Source organism: Balaenoptera ricei, chromosome 1 (genome assembly GCF_028023285.1).
Source record: "Balaenoptera ricei isolate mBalRic1 chromosome 1, mBalRic1.hap2, whole genome shotgun sequence".
NCBI lineage: Eukaryota > Metazoa > Chordata > Mammalia > Artiodactyla > Balaenopteridae > Balaenoptera > Balaenoptera ricei.
The window spans coordinates 125,874,429-125,892,657 of record NC_082639.1 but is presented as its reverse complement, the minus strand read 5'-3'; positions in this window follow the sequence as shown (position 1 = coordinate 125,892,657).

The window sequence follows — 18,229 nt, the reverse complement described above, 5'->3', positions numbered from 1 at the left end:
ATGGGTAAATTAGGACTATGGGGTTAACATACATATACTAATGTTATGTTAAATGTATATAAACATATAACAGATAAACTATATTAATTATATAATCACCAATACCTTTAAAATATACATTCTGTAATCACATACATGGTAACAGGATCCGAAGATGAACAGACATATGTAGGAGTCTTTTAGCAGATTCTGTACAGCCAGACAATCAAAACACTCTAATCAAATTTACTCCGATAAGAAATAGAAATTAAATTTAATAAACAAACATAAGTAAGGAGACATAAACTTCTGGGGGCTTGTCCCAGCACATTCCACTCTAATTTACAACCTTGCAACACTACCTCCAGGAAGACTCTATTGCTGTAGTAACAAGAGTTGAGAACGTAATAATGCTGCCGCCTTGTGGCTGTTTCCCACAACAGCAGTTTTAAACCCAGTGCTAATGGTTGCTTAATAGTCAAAACGACTGCAGGGGTCTAAATGACACATGCCCTCAAAAATTGCCCTGGGGTAGGGAATAGGCAAGAAAATTCAACACATGAGAAATTTTTCAAGAAGTCAATATGAAGAGGGAAGTTGTATTCACTCTTTAACAAAAAAAGGAAAAGAAGAAAAAGGATATGCCTAAAGCTCAGTATAAGGAATTATTAGCCACATGCGTATCCAACCTCCAAAAAGGTTTCAGCTCACACCAGTCAAATGGCCATCAGCAAAAATCTACAAACTATAAATGCTGAAGGGGTTTTAGAGAACTGTGTAACTCCTAGGTGCTGGTGGGATATAAAGTGGTAACAGCACTAACAAAAACTAAATGGAGCTGCTTTACAAGGTAAAAATTGAGCTACCATATGATGTGAAAGGGTACCTTTTGAGCCTATAAACTAAGACCACCAGAATGAGAAAGACAGAGGCAGGCAAATGTGCACTGCAGCAATACTAAAATAGCCAAGACATGGAAGCAAAAAAAGGTCCATCAACAGATGAATGGAAAAAGAAGAAGTGGTATATGGACAGAATGGAATAGTAGCCTCGGGAAAAATATGAACAATGCCGTTTTCAGGACTACAGTTGGGCCTAGAAATAATCATATAACGTTAAGTAAGTCAAAAGGGTATGAGAAATATCCTATGATATCATTTATACATGTTATCCTAAGATTGCTACCAATGAACATATTTCCACAGAAAAAGACACTCACAGACTTATCAAATAAACTAATGGTTAGCCAAAATGAAAGGTGGGAGGATGGGTAAATTAGGACTATGGGGTTCACATACATATACTAATGTATGTTAAATGTATATAAACATATAACAGATAAACTTTATGAATTATATAATCACGAATACCTTTAAAATATACATTCTGTGATCACATACATGGTAACAGGATCCGAAGATGAACAGACATATGTAGGAATCTTTGAGTAGATTCTGTACAGCCAGACAATCAAAACACTCCAATCAAATTTGCTCCGATAAAAAATAGAAATTAAATTTAAAAAACAAACATAAATAAGGAGACATAAACTTCTGGGGGCATGTTCAAGCACATTCCACTCTAATTTACAACCTCGGAACCCTACCTCCAGGAAGACTCTGTTGCCAAAGTCACAAGAGTTGAGAACGTAATAATGCTGCCGCCTTGTGGCTGTTTCCCACAAGAGCAACTTTAAACCCAGTGCCAATGGTTGCTTATATAGTCACAAGGACTGCAGGGCTGTAAATGACACAGGCCCTCAAAACATCCCCTGGCGTAGGGAATAGGCAAGAAAATTCAAGACATGAGAAATTTTTCAAGAAATCAATAAGAGGAGGGAAGTTGTACTCACTCTTTAAAAAAAAGGAAAAGAAAAAAAAGGACATGCGTAAAGCTCAGTAAAAAGAATTATTAGCCACATGCAAATTCAAATTCAAAAAGGTTTCAGCTCACACCAGTCAGGACCATCAGCAAAAAGTCTACAAACTATAAATGCTGAAGGGGTTTTAGAGAACTGTGTACCTTCTAGCTGCTGGTGGGATTTAAAGTGGTAACAGCACTAACGCAAACTGAATTGAGCTGCTTGAAAAGGTAAAAGTTGAGCTATCATATGATGCGGCAGGGCACCTTTTGGGCCTATAAACTAAGACCACCAGAATCAGAAAGACAGAGGGAGGCAAATGTGCACTGCAGCAATACTGAAATAGCCAAGACATGGAAGCAAAAAAAGGTCCATAAACAGATGAATGGACAAAGAAGAAGTGGTATATGGACAGAATGGAATGGTAGCCTTGGGAAAAAATGAACAAGCCGTTTTCAGGACTACAGTTGAGCCTGTAAATATTCATATAACTTTAAGTAAGTAAAAAGGGTATGACAAATATCCTATGATATCATTTATACATGTTATCCTAAGATTGCTACCAATGAACATATTTCCACAGAAAAAGACACTCACAGACTTATCAAATAAACTAATGGTTAGCCAAAATGAAAGGTGGGAGGATGGGTAAATTAGGACTATGGGGTTAACATACATATACTAATGTATGTTAAATGTATATAAACATATAACAGATAAACTTTATGAATTATATAATCACGAATACCTTTAAAATATACATTCTGTGATCACATACATGGTAACAGGATCCGAAGATGAACAGACATATGTAGGAATCATTAAGCAGATTCTGTACAGCCAGACAATCAAAACACTCCAATCAAATTTACCCCGATAAGAAATAGAAATTATATTTAAAAAACAAACATAAGTAAGGAGACATAAACTTCTGCGGCTTGTCCCAGCACATTCCACTCTAATTTACAACCTCGGAACCCTACCTCCAGGAAGACTCTGTTGCCAAAGTCACAAGAGTTGAGAACGTAATAATGCTGCCGCCTTGTGGCTGTTTCCCACAAGAGCAGCTTTAAACCCAGTGCCAATGGTTGCTTATATAGTCACAAGGACTGCACGCTGTAAATGCCACAGGCCCTCAACAATGCCCTGGGGTAGGGAATAGGCAAGAAAATTCAACACATGAGAAGTTTTTCAAGAAATCAATCAGAGGAGGGAAGTTGTACTCACTCTTTAAAAAAAAAGGAAAAGAAAAAAAAGGACATGCGTAAAGCTCAGTATAAGGAATTATTAGCCACATGCAAATTCAAATTCAAAAAGGTTTCAGCTCACACCAGTCAGGACCATCAGCAAAAAGTCTACAAACTATAAATGCTGAAGGGGTTTTAGAGACCTGTGTACCTTCTAGCTGCTGCTGGGATTTAAAGTGGTAACAGCACTAACGCAAACTGAATGGAGCTGCTTGAAAAGGTAAAAATTGAGCTACCATATGATGCGGCAGGGCAACTTTTGGGCCTATAAACTAAGACCACCAGAATCAGAAAGACAGAGGCAGGCAAATGTGCACTGCAGCAATACTGAAATAGCCAAGACATGGAAGCAAAAAAAGGTCCATAAACAGATGAATGGGCAAAGAAGAAGTGGTATATGGACAGAATGGAATGGTAGCCTTGGGAAAAAATGAAGAATGCCGTTTTCAGGACTACAGTAGAGCCTATAAATATTCATATAACTTTAAGTAAGTAAAAAGGGTATGACAAATATCGTATGATATCATTTATACATGTTATCCTAAGATTGCTACCAATGAACATATTTCCACAGAAAAAGACACTCACAGACTTATCAAATAAACTAAAGGTTAGCCAAAATGAAAGGTGGGAAGATGGGTAAATTAGGACTATGGGGTTAACATACATATACTAATGTATGTTAAATGTATATAAACATATAACATATAAACTATATGAATTATATAATCACCTATACCTTCAAAATATACATTCTGTAAACAAACACATGGTAACAGCATGTGAAGACGAACTGACATATGTATGAATCATTGAGCAGATTCTGTACAGCCAGACAATGAAAACACTCTAATCAAATTTCCTCCAATAAGAAATAGAAATTAAATTTAAAAAAGAAACCTAAGTAAGGAGACATAAACTTCTGGGGGCTTGTCCCAGCACATTCCACTCTAATTTACAACCTCAGAACACTACCTCCAGGAAAAGTCTGTTGCCCTATTAACAAGAGATGAGAACGTAATAATGCTGCTGCCTTGTGGCTGTTTCCCACAACAGCAGCTTTAAACCCAGTGCTAATGGTTGCTTATATAGTCACAAGGACTGCAGGGCTGTAAATGACACACGCCCTCAAAAATGCCCTGGGGTAGGGAATAGGCAAGAAAATTCAACACATGAGAATTTTTTCAAGAAGTCAATAAGAGGAGGGAAGTTGTACTCACTCTTTAAAAAAAAAGGAAAAGAAAAAAAGGACATGCCTAAAGCTCAGTATAAGGAATTATTAGCCACATGCAAATTCAGTCAAAAAGGGTGCAGCTCACACCGGTCATGACCATCAGCAAAAAGTCTACAAACGATAAATGCTGAAGGGGTTTTAGAGAACTGTGTACTTTCTAGCTGCTGGTGGGATGTAAAGTGGTAACAGCACTAACGCAAACTGAATCGAGCTGCTTGAAGAGGTAAAAATTGAGCTACCATATGATGCGGCAGGGCACCTTTGGGCCTATAACCTAAGACCACCAGAATCGGAAAGACAGATGCAGGCAAATGTGCACTGAAACAATATTGAAATAGCCAAGACATGGAAGGAAAAAAAATGTCCATAAACAGATGAATGGACAAAGAAGAAGTGGTAAATGTACCATATGGAATAGTAGCTTCGCGAAAAAAATGAACAATGCCGTTTTTACGACTACAGTGGAGCCTAGGAATAATCATATAAGGTTAAGTAAGTCAAAAGGGTATGACAAATATCCTATGATATCATTTATACATGTTATCCTAAGATTGCTACCAATGAACATATTTCCACAGAAAAAGACACTCACAGACTTATCAAATAAACTAATGGTTAGCCAAAATGAAAGGTGGGAGGATGGGTAAATTAGGACTATGGGGTTAACATACATATACTAATGTATGTTAAATGTATATAAACATATAACAGATAAACTTTATGAATTATATAATCACGAATACCTTTAAAATATACATTCTGTGATCACATACATGGTAACAGGATCCGAAGATGAACAGACATATGTAGGAATCATTAAGCAGATTCTGTACAGCCAGACAATCAAAACACTCCAATCAAATTTACCCCGATAAGAAATAGAAATTATATTTAAAAAACAAACATAAGTAAGGAGACATAAACTTCTGGGGGCATGTTCAAGCACATTCCACTCTAATTTACAACCTCGGAACCCTACCTCCAGGAAGACTCTGTTGCCAAAGTCACAAGAGTTGAGAACGTAATAATGCTGCCGCCTTGTGGCTGTTTCCCACAAGAGCAACTTTAAACCCAGTGCCAATGGTTGCTTATATAGTCACAAGGACTGCAGGGCTGTAAATGACACAGGCCCTCAAAACATCCCCTGGCATAGGGAACAGGCAAGAAAATTCAAGACATGAGAAATTTTTCAAGAAATCAATAAGAGGAGGGAAGTTGTACTCACTCTTTAAAAAAAAGGAAAAGAAAAAAAAGGACATGCGTAAAGCTCAGTATAAGGAATTATTAGCCACATGCAAATTCAAATTCAAAAAGGTTTCAGCTCACACCAGTCAGGACCATCAGCAAAAAGTCTACAAACTATAAATGCTGAAGGGGTTTTAGAGAACTGTGTACCTTCTAGCTGCTGGTGGGATTTAAAGTGGTAACAGCACTAACGCAAACTGAATGGAGCTGCTTGAAAAGGTAAAAATTGAGCTATCATATGATGCGGCAGGGCACCTTTTGGGCCTATAAGACCACCAGAATCAGAAAGACAGAGGCAGGCAAATGTGCACTGCAGCAATACTGAAATAGCCAAGACATGGAAGCAAAAAAAGGTCCATAAACAGATGAATGGACAAAGAAGAAGTGGTATATGGACAGAATGGAATGGTAGCCTTGGGAAAAAATGAACAATGCCGTTTTCAGGACTACAGTTGAGCCTGTAAATAGTCATATAACTTTAAGTAAGTAAAAAGGGTATGACAAATATCCTATGATATCATTTATACACGTTATCCTAAGATTGCTACCAATGAACATATTTCCACAGAAAAAGACACTCACAGATTAATCAAATAAACTAATGGTTAGCCAAAATGAAAGGTGGGAGGATGGGTAAATTAGGACTATGGGGTTAACATACATATACTAATGTATGTTAAATGTATATAAACATATAACAGATAAACTATATGTATTATATAATCACCAGGACCTTTAAAATATACATTTTGGGGCTTCCCTGGTGGTGCAGTGGTTGAGAATCTGCCTGCCAATGCAGGGGACATGGGTTCGAGCCCTGGTCTGGGAAAATCCCACATGCCGCGGAGCAACTAAGCCCGTGTGCCGCAACTACTGAGCCTGCGCGTCTGGAGCCTGTGCTCCGCAACAAGAGAGGCCACGATAGTAAGAGGCCCGCGCACCGCGATGAAGACTGGCCCCCGCTCGCCGCAACTAGAGAAAGCCCTCGCACAGAAACGAAGACCCAACACAGCCAAAAATAAATAAATAAATTTATAAAAAAAAAAAAAATAAAATATACATTTTGTAATCACATACATGGTAACAGGATCCGAAGATGAACAGACATATGCATGAATCATTGAGCAGATTCTGTACAGCCAGACAATCAAAACACTCTAATCAAATTTACTCCGATAAGAAATAGAATTTAAACTTAAAAAACAAACATAAGTAAGGAGACATAAACTTCTGGGGGCTTGTCCCAGCACATTCCACTCTAATTTACAACCTCGGAACACGACCTCCAGGAAGACTCTGTTGCACTACTAACAAGAGTTGAGAACGTAATAATGCTGCCGCCTTGTGGCTGTTTCCCACAACAGCAGCTTTAAACCCAGTGCTATTGGTTGCTTAATAGTCACAACGACTGCAGGGGTCTAAATGACACCTGCCCTCAAAAATTGCCCTGGGGTAGGGAATAGGCAAGAAAATTCAACACATGAGAAATTTTTTAAGAAGTCAATATGAAGAGGGAAGTTGTATTCACTCTTTAACAAAAAAAGGAAAAGAAGAAAAAGGATATGCCTAAAGCTCAGTATAAGGAATTATTAGCCACATGCGTATCCAACCTCCAAAAAGGTTTCAGCTCACACCAGTCAAATGGCCATCAGCAAAAATCTACAAACTATAAATGCTGAAGGGGTTTTAGAGAACTGTGTAACTCCTAGATGCTGGTGGGATATAAAGTGGTAACAGCACTAAAAAAAACTGAATGGAGCTGCTTTACAAGGTAAAAGTTGAGCTACCATATGATGCGAAAGGGTACCTTTTGAGCCTATAAACTAAGACCACCAGAATGAGAAAGACAGAGGCAGGCAAATGTGCACTGCAGCAATACTAAAATAGCCAAGACATGGAAGCAAAAAAAGGTCCATAAACAAATGAATGGACAAAGAAGAAGTGGTATATAGACAGAATGGAATAGTAGCCTCGGGAAAAAAATGAACAATGCCGTTTTCAGGACTACAGTTGAGCCTAGAAATAATCATATAACGTTAAGTAAGTAAAAAGGGTATGACACATATCCTGTGATATCATTTATGCATGTTATCCTAAGATTGCTACCAATGAACATATTTCCACAGAAAAAGACACTCACAGACTTATCAAATAAACTAATGGTTAGCCAAAATGAAAGGTGGGAGGATGGGTAAGTTAGGACTATGGGGTTAACATACATATACTAATGTATGTTAAATGTATATAAACATATAACAGATAAACTTTATGAATTATATAATCACGAATACCTTTAAAATATACATTATGTGATCACATACATGGTAACAGGATCCGAAGATGAACAGACATATGTAGGAATCATTAAGCAGATTCTGTACAGCCAGACAATCAAAACACTCCAATCAAATTTACCCCGATAAGAAATAGAAATTATATTTAAAAAACAAACATAAGTAAGGAGACATAAACTTCTGCGGCTTGTCCCAGCACATTCCACTCTAATTTACAACCTCGGAACCCTACCTCCAGGAAGACTCTGTTGCCAAAGTCACAAGAGTTGAGAACGTAATAATGCTGCCGCCTTGTGGCTGTTTCCCACAAGAGCAGCTTTAAACCCAGTGCCAATGGTTGCTTATATAGTCACAAGGACGGCACGCTGTAAATGCCACAGGCCCTCAACAATGCTCTGGGGTAGGGAATAGGCAAGAAAATTCAACACATGAGAAGTTTTTCAAGAAATCAATCAGAGGAGGGAAGTTGTACTCACTCTTTAAAAAAAAAGGAAAAGAATAAAAAGGACATGCGTAAAGCTCAGTATAAGGAATTATTAGCCACATGCAAATTCAAATTCAAAAAGGTTTCAGCTCACACCAGTCAGGACCATCAGCAAAAAGTCTACAAACTATAAATGCTGAAGGGGTTTTAGAGACCTGTGTACCTTCTAGCTGCTGCTGGGATTTAAAGTGGTAACAGCACTAACGCAAACTGAATGGAGCTGCTTGAAAAGGTAAAAATTGAGCTACCATATGATGCGGCAGGGCAACTTTTGGGCCTATAAACTAAGACCAGCAGAATCAGAAAGACAGAGGCAGGCAAATGTGCACTGCAGCAATACTGAAATAGCCAAGACATGGAAGCAAGAAAAGGTCCATAAACAGATGAATGGGCAAAGAAGAAGTGGTATATGGACAGAATGGAATGGTAGCCTTGGGAAAAAATGAAGAATGCCGTTTTCAGGACTACAGTAGAGCCTATAAATATTCATATAACTTTAAGTAAGTAAAAAGGGTATGACAAATATCGTATGATATCATTTATACATGTTATCCTAAGATTGCTACCAATGAACATATTTCCACAGAAAAAGACACTCACAGACTTATCAAATAAACTAATGGTTAGCCAAAATGAAAGGTGGGAGGATGGGTAAATTAGGACTATGGGGTTAACATACATATACTAATGTTATGTTAAATGTATATAAACATATAACAGATAAATTTTATGAATTATATAATCACGAATACCTTTAAAATATACATTCTGTAAACAAACACATGGTAACAGCATGTGAAGACGAACTGACATATGTATGAATCATTGAGCAGATTCTGTACAGCCAGACAATGAAAACACTCTAATCAAATTTCCTCCAATAAGAAATAGAAATTAAATTTAAAAAAGAAACCTAAGTAAGGAGACATAAACTTCTGGGGGCTTGTCCCAGCACATTCCACTCTAATTTACAACCTCAGAACACTACCTCCAGGAAAAGTCTGTTGCCCTATTAACAAGAGATGAGAACGTAATAATGCTGTTGCCTTGTGGCTGTTTCCCACAACAGCAGCTTTAAACCCAGTGCTAATGGTTGCTTATATAGTCACAAGGACTGCAGGGCTGTAAATGACACACGCCCTCAAAAATGCCCTGGGGTAGGGAATAGGCAAGAAAATTCAACACATGAGAATTTTTTCAAGAAGTCAATAAGAGGAGGGAAGTTGTACTCACTCTTTAAAAAAAAAGGAAAAGAAAAAAAGGACATGCCTAAAGCTCAGTATAAGGAATTATTAGCCACATGCAAATTCAAAGTCAAAAAGGGTGCAGCTCACACCGGTCATGACCATCAGCAAAAAGTCTACAAACGATAAATGCTGAAGGGGTTTTAGAGAACTGTGTACTTTCTAGCTGCTGGTGGGATGTAAAGTGGTAACAGCACTAACGCAAACTGAATCGAGCTGCTTGAAGAGGTAAAAATTGAGCTACCATATGATGCGGCAGGGCACCTTTGGGCCTATAACCTAAGACCACCAGAATCGGAAAGACAGATGCAGGCAAATGTGCACTGAAACAATATTGAAATAGCCAAGACATGAAAGGAAAAAAAATGTCCATAAACAGATGAATGGACAAAGACGAAGTGGTAAATGTACCATATGGAATAGTAGCTTCGCGAAAAAAATGAACAATGCCGTTTTTACGACTACAGTGGAGCCTAGAAATAATCATATAAGGTTAAGTAAGTCAAAAGGGTATGACAAATATCCTATGATATCATTTATACATGTTATCCTAAGATTGCTACCAATGAACATATTTCCACAGAAAAAGACACTCACAGACTTATCAAATAAACTAATGGTTAGCCAAAATGAAAGGTGGGAGGATGGGTAAATTAGGACTATGGGGTTAACATACATATACTAATGTTATGTTAAATGTATATAAACATATAACAGATAAACTATATTAATTATATAATCACCAATACCTTTAAAATATACATTCTGTAATCACATACATGGTAACAGGATCCGAAGATGAACAGACATATGTAGGAGTCTTTTAGCAGATTCTGTACAGCCAGACAATCAAAACACTCGAATCAAATTTACTCCGATAAGAAATAGAAATTAAATTTAATAAACAAACATAAGTAAGGAGACATAAACTTCTGGGGGCTTGTCCCAGCACATTCCACTCTAATTTACAACCTTGCAACACTACCTCCAGGAAGACTCTATTGCTGTAGTAACAAGAGTTGAGAACGTAATAATGCTGCCGCCTTGTGGCTGTTTCCCACAACAGCAGTTTTAAACCCAGTGCTAATGGTTGCTTAATAGTCACAACGACTGCAGGGGTCTAAATGACACATGCCCTCAAAAATTGCCCTGGGGTAGGGAATAGGCAAGAAAATTCAACACATGAGAAATTTTTCAAGAAGTCAATATGAAGAGGGAAGTTGTATTCACTCTTTAACAAAAAAAGGAAAAGAAGAAAAAGGATATGCCTAAAGCTCAGTATAAGGAATTATTAGCCACATGCGTATCCAACCTCCAAAAAGGTTTCAGCTCACACCAGTCAAATGGCCATCAGCAAAAATCTACAAACTATAAATGCTGAAGGGGTTTTAGAGAACTGTGTAACTCCTAGATGCTGGTGGGATATAAAGTGGTAACAGCACTAACAAAAACTAAATGGAGCTGCTTTACAAGGTAAAAATTGAGCTACCATATGATGTGAAAGGGTACCTTTTGAGCCTATAAACTAAGACCACCAGAATGAGAAAGACAGAGGCAGGCAAATGTGCACTGCAGCAATACTAAAATAGCCAAGACATGGAAGCAAAAAAAGGTCCATCAACAGATGAATGGAAAAAGAAGAAGTGGTATATGGACAGAATGGAATAGTAGCCTCGGGAAAAATATGAACAATGCCGTTTTCAGGACTACAGTTGGGCCTAGAAATAATCATATAACGTTAAGTAAGTCAAAAGGGTATGAGAAATATCCTATGATATCATTTATACATGTTATCCTAAGATTGCTACCAATGAACATATTTCCACAGAAAAAGACACTCACAGACTTATCAAATAAACTAATGGTTAGCCAAAATGAAAGGTGGGAGGATGGGTAAATTAGGACTATGGGGTTCACATACATATACTAATGTATGTTAAATGTATATAAACATATAACAGATAAACTTTATGAATTATATAATCACGAATACCTTTAAAATATACATTCTGTGATCACATACATGGTAACAGGATCCGAAGATGAACAGACATATGTAGGAATCTTTGAGTAGATTCTGTACAGCCAGACAATCAAAACACTCCAATCAAATTTGCTCCGATAAAAAATAGAAATTAAATTTAAAAAACAAACATAAATAAGGAGACATAAACTTCTGGGGGCATGTTCAAGCACATTCCACTCTAATTTACAACCTCGGAACCCTACCTCCAGGAAGACTCTGTTGCCAAAGTCACAAGAGTTGAGAACGTAATAATGCTGCCGCCTTGTGGCTGTTTCCCACAAGAGCAACTTTAAACCCAGTGCCAATGGTTGCTTATATAGTCACAAGGACTGCAGGGCTGTAAATGACACAGGCCCTCAAAACATCCCCTGGCGTAGGGAATAGGCAAGAAAATTCAAGACATGAGAAATTTTTCAAGAAATCAATAAGAGGAGGGAAGTTGTACTCACTCTTTAAAAAAAAGGAAAAGAAAAAAAAGGACATGCGTAAAGCTCAGTAAAAAGAATTATTAGCCACATGCAAATTCAAATTCAAAAAGGTTTCAGCTCACACCAGTCAGGACCATCAGCAAAAAGTCTACAAACTATAAATGCTGAAGGGGTTTTAGAGAACTGTGTACCTTCTAGCTGCTGGTGGGATTTAAAGTGGTAACAGCACTAACGCAAACTGAATGGAGCTGCTTGAAAAGGTAAAAGTTGAGCTATCATATGATGCGGCAGGGCACCTTTTGGGCCTATAAACTAAGACCACCAGAATCAGAAAGACAGAGGCAGGCAAATGTGCACTGCAGCAATACTGAAATAGCCAAGACATGGAAGCAAAAAAAGGTCCATAAACAGATGAATGGACAAAGAAGAAGTGGTATATGGACAGAATGGAATGGTAGCCTTGGGAAAAAATGAACAATGCCGTTTTCAGGACTACAGTTGAGCCTGTAAATATTCATATAACTTTAAGTAAGTAAAAAGGGTATGACAAATATCCTATGATATCATTTATACATGTTATCCTAAGATTGCTACCAATGAACATATTTCCACAGAAAAAGACACTCACAGACTTATCAAATAAACTAATGGTTAGCCAAAATGAAAGGTGGGAGGATGGGTAAATTAGGACTATGGGGTTAACATACATATACTAATGTATGTTAAATGTATATAAACATATAACAGATAAACTTTATGAATTATATAATCACGAATACCTTTAAAATATACATTCTGTGATCACATACATGGTAACAGGATCCGAAGATGAACAGACATATGTAGGAATCATTAAGCAGATTCTGTACAGCCAGACAATCAAAACACTCCAATCAAATTTACCCCGATAAGAAATAGAAATTATATTTAAAAAACAAACATAAGTAAGGAGACATAAACTTCTGCGGCTTGTCCCAGCACATTCCACTCTAATTTACAACCTCGGAACCCTACCTCCAGGAAGACTCTGTTGCCAAAGTCACAAGAGTTGAGAACGTAATAATGCTGCCGCCTTGTGGCTGTTTCCCACAAGAGCAGCTTTAAACCCAGTGCCAATGGTTGCTTATATAGTCACAAGGACTGCACGCTGTAAATGCCACAGGCCCTCAACAATGCCCTGGGGTAGGGAATAGGCAAGAAAATTCAACACATGAGAAGTTTTTCAAGAAATCAATCAGAGGAGGGAAGTTGTACTCACTCTTTAAAAAAAAAGGAAAAGAAAAAAAAGGACATGCGTAAAGCTCAGTATAAGGAATTATTAGCCACATGCAAATTCAAATTCAAAAAGGTTTCAGCTCACACCAGTCAGGACCATCAGCAAAAAGTCTACAAACTATAAATGCTGAAGGGGTTTTAGAGACCTGTGTACCTTCTAGCTGCTGCTGGGATTTAAAGTGGTAACAGCACTAACGCAAACTGAATGGAGCTGCTTGAAAAGGTAAAAATTGAGCTACCATATGATGCGGCAGGGCAACTTTTGGGCCTATAAACTAAGACCACCAGAATCAGAAAGACAGAGGCAGGCAAATGTGCACTGCAGCAATACTGAAATAGCCAAGACATGGAAGCAAAAAAAGGTCCATAAACAGATGAATGGGCAAAGAAGAAGTGGTATATGGACAGAATGGAATGGTAGCCTTGGGAAAAAATGAAGAATGCCGTTTTCAGGACTACAGTAGAGCCTATAAATATTCATATAACTTTAAGTAAGTAAAAAGGGTATGACAAATATCGTATGATATCATTTATACATGTTATCCTAAGATTGCTACCAATGAACATATTTCCACAGAAAAAGACACTCACAGACTTATCAAATAAACTAAAGGTTAGCCAAAATGAAAGGTGGGAAGATGGGTAAATTAGGACTATGGGGTTAACATACATATACTAATGTATGTTAAATGTATATAAACATATAACATATAAACTATATGAATTATATAATCACCTATACCTTCAAAATATACATTCTGTAAACAAACACATGGTAACAGCATGTGAAGACGAACTGACATATGTATGAATCATTGAGCAGATTCTGTACAGCCAGACAATGAAAACACTCTAATCAAATTTCCTCCAATAAGAAATAGAAATTAAATTTAAAAAAGAAACCTAAGTAAGGAGACATAAACTTCTGGGGGCTTGTCCCAGCACATTCCACTCTAATTTACAACCTCAGAACACTACCTCCAGGAAAAGTCTGTTGCCCTATTAACAAGAGATGAGAACGTAATAATGCTGCTGCCTTGTGGCTGTTTCCCACAACAGCAGCTTTAAACCCAGTGCTAATGGTTGCTTATATAGTCACAAGGACTGCAGGGCTGTAAATGACACACGCCCTCAAAAATGCCCTGGGGTAGGGAATAGGCAAGAAAATTCAACACATGAGAATTTTTTCAAGAAGTCAATAAGAGGAGGGAAGTTGTACTCACTCTTTAAAAAAAAAGGAAAAGAAAAAAAGGACATGCCTAAAGCTCAGTATAAGGAATTATTAGCCACATGCAAATTCAGTCAAAAAGGGTGCAGCTCACACCGGTCATGACCATCAGCAAAAAGTCTACAAACGATAAATGCTGAAGGGGTTTTAGAGAACTGTGTACTTTCTAGCTGCTGGTGGGATGTAAAGTGGTAACAGCACTAACGCAAACTGAATCGAGCTGCTTGAAGAGGTAAAAATTGAGCTACCATATGATGCGGCAGGGCACCTTTGGGCCTATAACCTAAGACCACCAGAATCGGAAAGACAGATGCAGGCAAATGTGCACTGAAACAATATTGAAATAGCCAAGACATGGAAGGAAAAAAAATGTCCATAAACAGATGAATGGACAAAGAAGAAGTGGTAAATGTACCATATGGAATAGTAGCTTCGCGAAAAAAATGAACAATGCCGTTTTTACGACTACAGTGGAGCCTAGGAATAATCATATAAGGTTAAGTAAGTCAAAAGGGTATGACAAATATCCTATGATATCATTTATACATGTTATCCTAAGATTGCTACCAATGAACATATTTCCACAGAAAAAGACACTCACAGACTTATCAAATAAACTAATGGTTAGCCAAAATGAAAGGTGGGAGGATGGGTAAATTAGGACTATGGGGTTAACATACATATACTAATGTATGTTAAATGTATATAAACATATAACAGATAAACTTTATGAATTATATAATCACGAATACCTTTAAAATATACATTCTGTGATCACATACATGGTAACAGGATCCGAAGATGAACAGACATATGTAGGAATCATTAAGCAGATTCTGTACAGCCAGACAATCAAAACACTCCAATCAAATTTACCCCGATAAGAAATAGAAATTATATTTAAAAAACAAACATAAGTAAGGAGACATAAACTTCTGGGGGCATGTTCAAGCACATTCCACTCTAATTTACAACCTCGGAACCCTACCTCCAGGAAGACTCTGTTGCCAAAGTCACAAGAGTTGAGAACGTAATAATGCTGCCGCCTTGTGGCTGTTTCCCACAAGAGCAACTTTAAACCCAGTGCCAATGGTTGCTTATATAGTCACAAGGACTGCAGGGCTGTAAATGACACAGGCCCTCAAAACATCCCCTGGCATAGGGAACAGGCAAGAAAATTCAAGACATGAGAAATTTTTCAAGAAATCAATAAGAGGAGGGAAGTTGTACTCACTCTTTAAAAAAAAGGAAAAGAAAAAAAAGGACATGCGTAAAGCTCAGTATAAGGAATTATTAGCCACATGCAAATTCAAATTCAAAAAGGTTTCAGCTCACACCAGTCAGGACCATCAGCAAAAAGTCTACAAACTATAAATGCTGAAGGGGTTTTAGAGAACTGTGTACCTTCTAGCTGCTGGTGGGATTTAAAGTGGTAACAGCACTAACGCAAACTGAATGGAGCTGCTTGAAAAGGTAAAAATTGAGCTATCATATGATGCGGCAGGGCACCTTTTGGGCCTATAAGACCACCAGAATCAGAAAGACAGAGGCAGGCAAATGTGCACTGCAGCAATACTGAAATAGCCAAGACATGGAAGCAAAAAAAGGTCCATAAACAGATGAATGGACAAAGAAGAAGTGGTATATGGACAGAATGGAATGGTAGCCTTGGGAAAAAATGAACAATGCCGTTTTCAGGACTACAGTTGAGCCTGTAAATAGTCATATAACTTTAAGTAAGTAAAAAGGGTATGACAAATATCCTATGATATCATTTATACACGTTATCCTAAGATTGCTACCAATGAACATATTTCCACAGAAAAAGACACTCACAGATTAATCAAATAAACTAATGGTTAGCCAAAATGAAAGGTGGGAGGATGGGTAAATTAGGACTATGGGGTTAACATACATATACTAATGTATGTTAAATGTATATAAACATATAACAGATAAACTATATGTATTATATAATCACCAGGACCTTTAAAATATACATTTTGGGGCTTCCCTGGTGGTGCAGTGGTTGAGAATCTGCCTGCCAATGCAGGGGACATGGGTTCGAGCCCTGGTCTGGGAAGATCCCACATGCCGCGGAGCAACTAAGCCCGTGTGCCGCAACTACTGAGCCTGCGCGTCTGGAGCCTGTGCTCCGCAACAAGAGAGGCCACGATAGTAAGAGGCCCGCGCACCGCGATGAAGACTGGCCCCCGCTCGCCTAAACTAGAGAAAGCCCTCGCACAGAAACGAAGACCCAACACAGCCAAAAATAAATAAATAAATTTATAAAAAAAAATAAAATAAAATATACATTTTGTAATCACATACATGGTAACAGGATCCGAAGATGAACAGACATATGCATGAATCATTGAGCAGATTCTGTACAGCCAGACAATCAAAACACTCTAATCAAATTTACTCCGATAAGAAATAGAATTTAAACTTAAAAAACAAACATAAGTAAGGAGACATAAACTTCTGGGGGCTTGTCCCAGCACATTCCAATCTAATTTACAACCTCGGAACACGACCTCCAGGAAGACTCTGTTGCACTACTAACAAGAGTTGAGAACGTAATAATGCTGCCGCCTTGTGGCTGTTTCCCACAACAGCAGCTTTAAACCCAGTGCTATTGGTTGCTTAATAGTCACAACGACTGCAGGGGTCTAAATGACACCTGCCCTCAAAAATTGCCCTGGGGTAGGGAATAGGCAAGAAAATTCAACACATGAGAAATTTTTTAAGAAGTCAATATGAAGAGGGAAGTTGTATTCACTCTTTAACAAAAAAAGGAAAAGAAGAAAAAGGATATGCCTAAAGCTCAGTATAAGGAATTATTAGCCACATGCGTATCCAACCTCCAAAAAGGTTTCAGCTCACACCAGTCAAATGGCCATCAGCAAAAATCTACAAACTATAAATGCTGAAGGGGTTTTAGAGAACTGTGTAACTCCTAGATGCTGGTGGGATATACAGTGGTAACAGCACTAAAAAAAACTGAATGGAGCTGCTTTACAAGGTAAAAGTTGAGCTACCATATGATGCGAAAGGGTACCTTTTGAGCCTATAAACTAAGACCACCAGAATGAGAAAGACAGAGGCAGGCAAATGTGCACTGCAGCAATACTAAAATAGCCAAGACATGGAAGCAAAAAAAGGTCCATAAACAAATGAATGGACAAAGAAGAAGTGGTATATAGACAGAATGGAATAGTAGCCTCGGGAAAAAAATGAACAATGCCGTTTTCAGGACTACAGTTGAGCCTAGAAATAATCATATAACGTTAAGTAAGTAAAAAGGGTATGACACATATCCTGTGATATCATTTATGCATGTTATCCTAAGATTGCTACCAATGAACATATTTCCACAGAAAAAGACACTCACAGACTTATCAAATAAACTAATGGTTAGCCAAAATGAAAGGTGGGAGGATGGGTAAGTTAGGACTATGGGGTTAACATACATATACTAATGTATGTTAAATGTATATAAACATATAACAGATAAACTTTATGAATTATATAATCACGAATACCTTTAAAATATACATTATGTGATCACATACATGGTAACAGGATCCAAAGATGAACAGACATATGTAGGAATCATTAAGCAGATTCTGTACAGCCAGACAATCAAAACACTCCAATCAAATTTACCCCGATAAGAAATAG